Raw genomic sequence first — 7,537 nt, forward strand, 5'->3', positions numbered from 1 at the left:
TCTGGCCCTCTAGAAATCCTCAAGAAATGTCGCCTCTTCCTGGTGTGAGTCACCCATGTGCGCAATGTCTCATCCAAAACCTCAGGCTGGATGAGTACCAGACTTCTGAAAGGTGACAGTGCCACAGATCAAGTACCAGTGACACCCATACAGGGGCTAGCAAACACATGGACATCACTGCAGGGAAACATGTGACTCTGAACACCCAATCTTAATAATAAGACAAAGAATAAAAGAAATAAAGAAAATTCAGGATTCTCCAAGTAGCTTCATGCTGTCCATTTTGGGTTTTACCACCCAGAAGAGTTTAGGGTAGGCTTATGGAAACACTTCCGGTTACCAAAGCTTTATGGGTGACAGAATTGCGGGTAGTAGATCTGGGACCTGTATTGCCCGAGGCGGCTGGCTGATGTTAACTCCCACACCTGGAAAGAGGCTCCCAGCTTTATGGGTCTCCCGCACTCACACAGCCCTCAGTTCTCAAACCCTGTCAGTTCGAGTAGGTTCACAATGTCTCTCCAGTGGTCCCAGGCGCCGCTCTACATCTCTGGTCAAAATCCACGCACAGAACCTGAGACCCCAACCAGGCCACATCCTGCAGAAGCTTTAGGACTGGGGGCCAGTGGCGTTACTGCCCTTCCTCCTCTTTTACAAGCCAGAGAGTTTTCAGTGTCTGCCCATCTCCCATCACCAGGCGTCAAGGCACAGGCCAGCAGCACCCCCACATTCTTTCTTACTTAGCAAAGCCTTCTTGGGAAGAGATGCCTCTTCACCCCTATTATTAGTAGAATGCTTTATGGTTCACAGATTGCTCTCACATGAATTACCTCGTGTCCTCCTCATCCCCACGCGGTAAACTGGAAAACATTATTACACCTTACAGGTAGATTTTTATATTATACCAATCTTTCAGATGAGGGAATTGAGGCTCCGAGTTAAAGTGACTTGCTTGTGCTCACACTGTAGCAGTGGGGATGTCACAGATCAATCCCAGGTTTGTAACCATAGAACAGACAGCGGACTTCCTGCTGTGTTCCCCCTGTGGAGGACAGGAGCCTGACCAGCCATATCTAGGTAGCTTTACGCACGCACATGCGCCCGCGCGCACACACACACACACACACACACACACACACGTGCGTGCGCATGCATTCACTTCCCTTTAGGGGCAATGAATGCCACGTCACAGCATAATCAAAATCTCTCAAGCACCTATGCCAAGAATTGTACAGTAGACCCGACTTGATGGCGCCAGGCTGAGGCGCTCCATAAATGAGTCTGCTCCAGCCAAGAACCTTCCTTCAGTTCCCTGCAGGTATCTGGCCCTTTCCAGCAGCCCTTCCCCCACTTCCCACCTAAGAAGCCCCTATCTGCCTTCAAGACCCAGCCCCTCTCCCCAGGTTGGTAGTTCCTTCCTATCACATTGACTGCACCTCATTCTGTCTTGTTTCGGGCTCCACAGCGTACAGGTCTGCCGGGAAGTTGCCTCCTCTCAGCTCCGAGTAGCAGAGTGCACACTTCCAAGGAGCCTCTTACAATGTGGGTGTCTACTGACGTCAATGTGCTTTGCTTCCTATGTTCTGTGCCCAGATCTGCCTTCTCCCATCAGCCTGTGTTTACACCAATGCTAACAGACAGCTGGTTAGCAAAGGCCCTTCCTAACTCAGCAGGTATCTGATGTACAAGAGCCCAAAGCCCCTGCGACCGAGCCGGCCACGGGGTCGAGCGTGGTTGCGCCTAGGCAAAGGCAGCTGGTACCCTACATCGCTTAGCTTACACCCCTTCCTCAGGCGCTATTAGGTGTAGATTCTTCCATTGGGTGTGGGGTGCATGGCCTCAGGCACTGTGAGAGCCTGACCACACTGGCAGGAGGCTGACCCTAGCATGGTGACCCTTGCCCTGCAGCTCCCTGGTGGACTGGGAGACTGTCAGGTGGGCATCCCGTTTGAAGGAGCACCTTGCCCAACCCTGCTTCCTCTCTGCTCCTTTAGTGGGTTTTAGACCCCAATCATCTTTGGCATTCCTAACTCCCTCTTGGGGTCAGCTTCCTGGAGGGCTTAGTCTGACACCGTTGGTCCCAGAGTGCTCCAAAAAGAAGGTGGTAAGATGGGGTGTAGATATGGGATTACCCTTGACCTGCCCCGCTGTTCATGAGGACCCATCCCGGAGGACAGGCGGTGTGCAGACAGCCCCAGGCACAAGGAGACAGTCCGCCACTAAACCTTTCACCCTAGAACCTTTCGCTGAGCTGGCAGGTGGAGAGTAATTTCCTAGCAGGTGAGAAGATCCAGGGATGTGGAATGTATGAGAATGACAACTCTAAGGACAGTGGGAATGGACGAAGGTGACCCTCTGCACTAGTGGCTCACAAGGGGATGAGAAGCGTAGGGTGATTAGCAAGCTGAAAATGAAGGGGGAGCCCCAGAGTGTCCTTGGTAGCTTACAAAGTAGCCCCCACTTCAGGCAGGGGCCAAACGTCAAACTCAAGGTTTGATAGGACCGGCTGAACTTCAAAGACGGCTGAAGGCTCAACTAACGCAGGCCTGTCTCGCCCACATCAGAAGCCCACTGGGGAACACCTGCGTCCCTAACACAGGAAACAGGGAGGGACATTTTAGGGGAAGAGCCAGACTCCACAGAGGTCTCTGAAACTACAGTCTGCGGCAACAGCCCACCCCTTCCCATATTAAAGAGCTACTACATCCACCATAGCTCCGAGGGAGCCAAACACTGCCTTTTTCCCCAGAGGGGCCCTCCATCCTGGGAGGCACAGTGGCCAACCATCTTGATTTGCTACAGAACTCACTGTGCTCCAACCAGAAGAGTCCCCGGAAAGGCAGGAAGAGATGGGTAGCCTACTGCCAGGCCCTCAACCAGAGTGAAGTCACCGTACGGCACGCGCGGCCCGTACCAGGCCTGGCCAGGGAGGAAAGGGAGGGACTCTCCCGCCCTCCCGCCCACCAGGCCTGCCCTGGAGGCCCTGGGGTGGCATCGAATGGCCAGAAGCCAGGGGCTCACCATCACAGGCATCACTGGCCAGGAGGCCTGATCCGCAGAGTGTCAGAGGTGGAGGCCCACCTGACAACATAACGGATAGGCAGCTGGCCAAGGTACAGCCTCAAATGGAATTTCAAAAGAGCAAGAGCAGACAGCAAGAAGCTGAGTCCAGCCACCCCAATACACAAGTCATGATCCCGTGCGCCAATTCTGCCCCTAGGCCAGTTCTGAGACCTGCAGCTGAGACAGGGAAACTGAAAGACTCCATAAAAATCTGCTTTTCCTCCTTTGCCTGCTTCTATTCTTGCTAGCATCTGCACCCCTACTTTACCCGTCTCATAATGCAAATAGTCTATGTCCTCCTTATAAGAGACAGGAATTAACGTTTTCTCTAGAGCAGATAACACCCAAGGAAGTACCAGATGGCAATGACCAGATGAAGCTGCCATACGCCTATTCCAGACCACCAGTGCTAGACATCTCAACGCCAAGGCCCCGGGCTCTGAGGAATGACACCCGGACCTTCGCCTCTGTCCTGATGGGTTCCTGGATGCCTGAGGGGACACCTACAGCAGACCTCAATACAAACCCCGGACCCCAGACAAGACCCTTTCCTTCCAGAGTCTCCCAAACACTCTGTTCTTGCACTTTCTCCATATCTCTGTATCTTCCCCATTTCTCTGTATCTGCAATAAACTATGCTTTTACCTCCTGCGAGCTCGCATCTCATTTCTATTCTGCATGCAGCCAGAGACCCTCCTGGCTAATCTTGCAGGAACCCTCTGGGTCCTCAGACTTGGCCTGCTGGCATCAGAACCATGCACCAGGGAAGCAGCCAGGCCCCCCGGTGGAAGGAGACCACAGCACCATGGCAGATGGATCCTGGAATGATCCCCGAGCCCTTCCCAAAGGGACCTCTGGCTATGCACTGGGTGAATGAGCCCTGGGAAACAGGATAACCACAATTCAAGGCTGTTGGGCACAGTGCCCAAGTTGACACTGATATGAGAGACTCCATAAACTCTGTCTCCAAATCTGCTGCAGGAGGAACCCCTATCTTGGACCTTCTGAGCAGAGAATGTCATTGGGCCCAAGGTACCCTGGGCTATCCCTGAGCATCTGTCAGTGGGTCTTGAGTGGGGAAAGTCTGGAATCTGATATACTCCAGGACGAGGTGCAGAGCTTAGGGAATGTCTTCTGAGGAACCTTTCAGAACATGGAAGAATACTTAACGTTCAGTGAAAGAACACAAGGCAAAATGAGAATACAGCATGAACTCCACAGAGTACAGAAAAAACACAGAGAAAGACTGGGGAAGTATGCCCAAATAATGAACCTTCTTGCCTCTGGGTAATGGAGAGAGCACAGGAGTGATGGACACTCGGAAATGAGCATCTCCACACCCCCGATTAAAGTTGATATAATAAGCTGTAATATAAATACAAGGGTGGAGGGTGCCAGAAGTTCACAGCAACTCCCAAGGTTCCAACTGGGTTATCCCACTTTCTGTGTGCAGGCCCCAGACCTAACTAGTGACCTCAAAGTAGCCCGCTGGTATCGGCAGTTTCTCCAAGGTGCAGCTTCTTCCCGTGGACTTGGAGGGTCCTTTAAACAAAACCAGAAGTAGGTGGTTCTCAGGCAGGACCACTTGATCTGGGCTATGTTGAGAGGGACACAGCCAAACAGAGTTGCCCAGGGGCAGAGAGGAAGGGGAGCTAGGGGAGTGTGTATCTTGGAAACAGGACAGATGAGGATCTGGAGGTGAAAAAAAAAAAACATCTGGGGGTGCTGGAGCAGAAGAAACAAGGCTCGCTGTCTTTCCACAGCCACACAGCTGCCCGAGCGCTCCTCGTATGTGAGTCCAAGGCATGGAACTAAAGCCTAGCAGTAAGCAAGGGAAGTCGAGGCAAGGGGCCTTTTCTCATATGGGCAGAGCACTGGACACACCGGCACCTCCTCCTGGGAGCTGCTTATCTCAGGGGGCCAGGCTGGGGGTGGATGGCAGCTCCCAGGGGAGCTGTCAGTTCAGTGTCCCTGTGAATACTGCGTCCATAGCAGGTCTGCAAAAGAGGAGGAAGCCGGCCTGAGGGGTAGCAGGAGGAATCAGAAACACAGACAACCAAGGCGGAATTTAGTATCCAGATTTCAAAAAGGTCTCCCAATATGACTCTTGACCTTAGGGTCAGGAATTCAACCCCCAGGTTGGGTTGGGTGTGGAGCCTACTGACAAAATATTTTATTTAAAAAAGAGCTCCCACAGGGAACCTGGGTGGCCCAGCGTCAGACTCTTTTGATTTTGGCTCGGGTCATGATCTCGCGGTTCTTAACATGCAGCCCTATGTCAGGCTCAGGGCTGACTGCACGGAACCTGCTTGGGATATTCTCTCTCTCTCTCTCTCTCTCTCTCTCTCTCTCTCTCTGCCCCTGCTCGGCTCGTGCTCTCTCGCTCTCCCTTTCAAATAAACTTAAACAATTTTCATAAAAAATGAGCTCACCCAACTCAGTACAAAAAACGCAAGCAAGCCAATAGAAAGATGGTCAAAAGGCACTTCAGAGAGGAGGAACCAGTCCTGGCAAGAACTATGTCAGGGGAGCCAGGGGTTTGGCTGAAGCTGGTCCCAGACCAGTGATGCCACAAAACACATGGCAGGAGCAATCTGGAAGCTTCTCTGGGCCTCAAAGTCAAAGCAGCCGATGGAGCGGGACGAGGGGGGCAACATTCTCCACAGTGTAGTTTGCACCTCCTGGCAAGTGAAAGAGTGGGTGACAGGCTCAGAGAAGGAGAGGAGGGAGGAGCTGTGTAGGGATCACACTGAGCACAAAGGATCAGCTAGGCAGGGGGAGCACTTGGGCCAAAGAGAACGGGAGAAGCAGAGTGATGAGCACTAAGATAACAGTGGTGGCCAGTTCCTAAGGGACAGCTGCAGCCAGGGGCTGGGTGGACAGGAAGTCACTGGAGAGAAGGATGAGAAACAGCAAAGGCAAGTGCTCAGACTGGCCACGGGGGACAGGGAGTTCTGCACCGAGCAAGTGCTGTGGGCTCAGAAGAGGCAATGTCTTGAGCATGCCAGTATTGCAAAGGGCAGTGGTGAAAATGGGAAGGACTACCTAAAAGGCAGATGGGATGTATTATGGGGACAGAATCGTGGTCTGGAGAATAGAGTCTCTGCAGCCCCGAGGCCAAAATCCCAGGAAGGTACCCTCTGTCCCACACCTCATGGCCAGCACTCCTGTTTCTTCCAGCTTCTGCAAGGAAGGAAGAGAGATGGTGTTGCTCACTGGAAGAGAGAGCAGTCTTCTCTGTTTCTTGTAAATGTTTATTCATTTATTGTGTGTGTGTGTGTGTGTGTGTGTGTGTGTGACTGTGGGGGAGGGGGAGAAAGAGAGAGAGACAGAGAGACAGAGAGAGAGAGAGTCACACCGCAAGTGGGGAAGGAGCAGAGAGAGAGAACGAAAAAAAAAAACCCAAGTGGGTTCCATGCTCTTAGCACAGAGCCCTACACCGGGCTTGTTATCAGAACCGTGACATCATGACCTGAGTGGACATCAAGAGTCAGACACAACCGGCTGAGCCACTCAGGCACCCCCGCAGCCCTCTCTGTTGATTTAATATTTACTAAGCAACTACTGTGTCCCAAGCACCTGGGTTTCAGAAATGAATAAGGCACAGTCCTGGCTTCCAAGGAACGCGGTGCCCCAGAGGGGACCGTGCACGCTTGGAGAACAGTGACAATACTGGGAGATAAAAGCTGGAAGAAGGGAGGGAGCAGAGAAGAGCACCTGAGGCTTGGGCATGGGACGGTAAAGGGGACGCTGAAGTGGCGCCTGGAAGGAGGACAGTAGTTTGCCAGAAGGGGAGGTGGACGTTCCGCACCGCAGGCTGTCTTGGTAAGGTATGTGCACTCAGCGCACAGGGACTACACAGCACAGTGACCGGCGGTGTGCCAGCTGCTTCTCCGACCTTTGCCCAGGCCGGCCCCACTCATCCTCACCTCTCCCTCCTAACTTGTCACCAGTTACGCCCCCCCACTTCCCCCCACTTCCGCCTTTCCAGGGTTCCCCCAGCCCGGCCCCGCTACTCCCCAGGTCCTCATCCCCAGTAGTTCCCCAGCTCTGCCCGTAGCTCCACCTCCATTTCTCAAACTACATCCCCCTCCTCCCCAAGCACCGCCCCGCCCCTCCCCACCTGCTCCGCCTAGTTTGTCTGCTCCACCCCGGCTCCTTCTCCCCAGTGCTTCCCCCGACCCCTCCAGCGATTCCACACCGGGCTCAGCCAAAGCTTTCTTCCAGCCCCGCCCATCTCCGCCCCCACCCCCACCTTCCCAACGTCCCCAGTTCCACCCCGCCCCCCTCTAGCTCCCCTTCTCAGCTCCGCTCTGCTCCTCCCCAACCCCAGTCCCCAGGGCTCCCCTGACTCCTCCTCGGACCCCCCACCACAGCTTTCTCCCAGCTCTGTCCCCTCCTGCCCCAGCTCCGCCCACCCAACCTCCTCAGTTCCACTCCGCCCCTCCCCAGCTCCCCCTTGCCACTCCTCTCAGCT

General features: G+C 53.9%; 1 long non-coding RNA gene across 2 annotated transcripts in view; it reads left to right on the top strand.

Moving 5' to 3' along the window:
- The window catches only part of LOC115283628, a 4,007-nt gene extending 293 nt beyond the window's left edge, over nt 1–3,714 (top strand). The window contains exons 1-3 of one of the 2 annotated variants that reach the window (XR_003905035.1): nt 7–112; nt 1,463–1,539; nt 3,393–3,714. This is a non-coding gene — a long non-coding RNA (uncharacterized LOC115283628). Of the gene's footprint in view, nt 1–6; nt 113–1,462; nt 1,540–3,392 lie in introns of those variants that run through there. The other variant, XR_003905036.1, reaches the window with a different exon arrangement.
- Nucleotides 3,715–7,537: the final 3,823 nt, after the last annotated feature.

This window comes from Suricata suricatta, chromosome X (assembly GCF_006229205.1).
Source record: "Suricata suricatta isolate VVHF042 chromosome X, meerkat_22Aug2017_6uvM2_HiC, whole genome shotgun sequence".
Lineage (NCBI taxonomy): Eukaryota > Metazoa > Chordata > Mammalia > Carnivora > Herpestidae > Suricata > Suricata suricatta.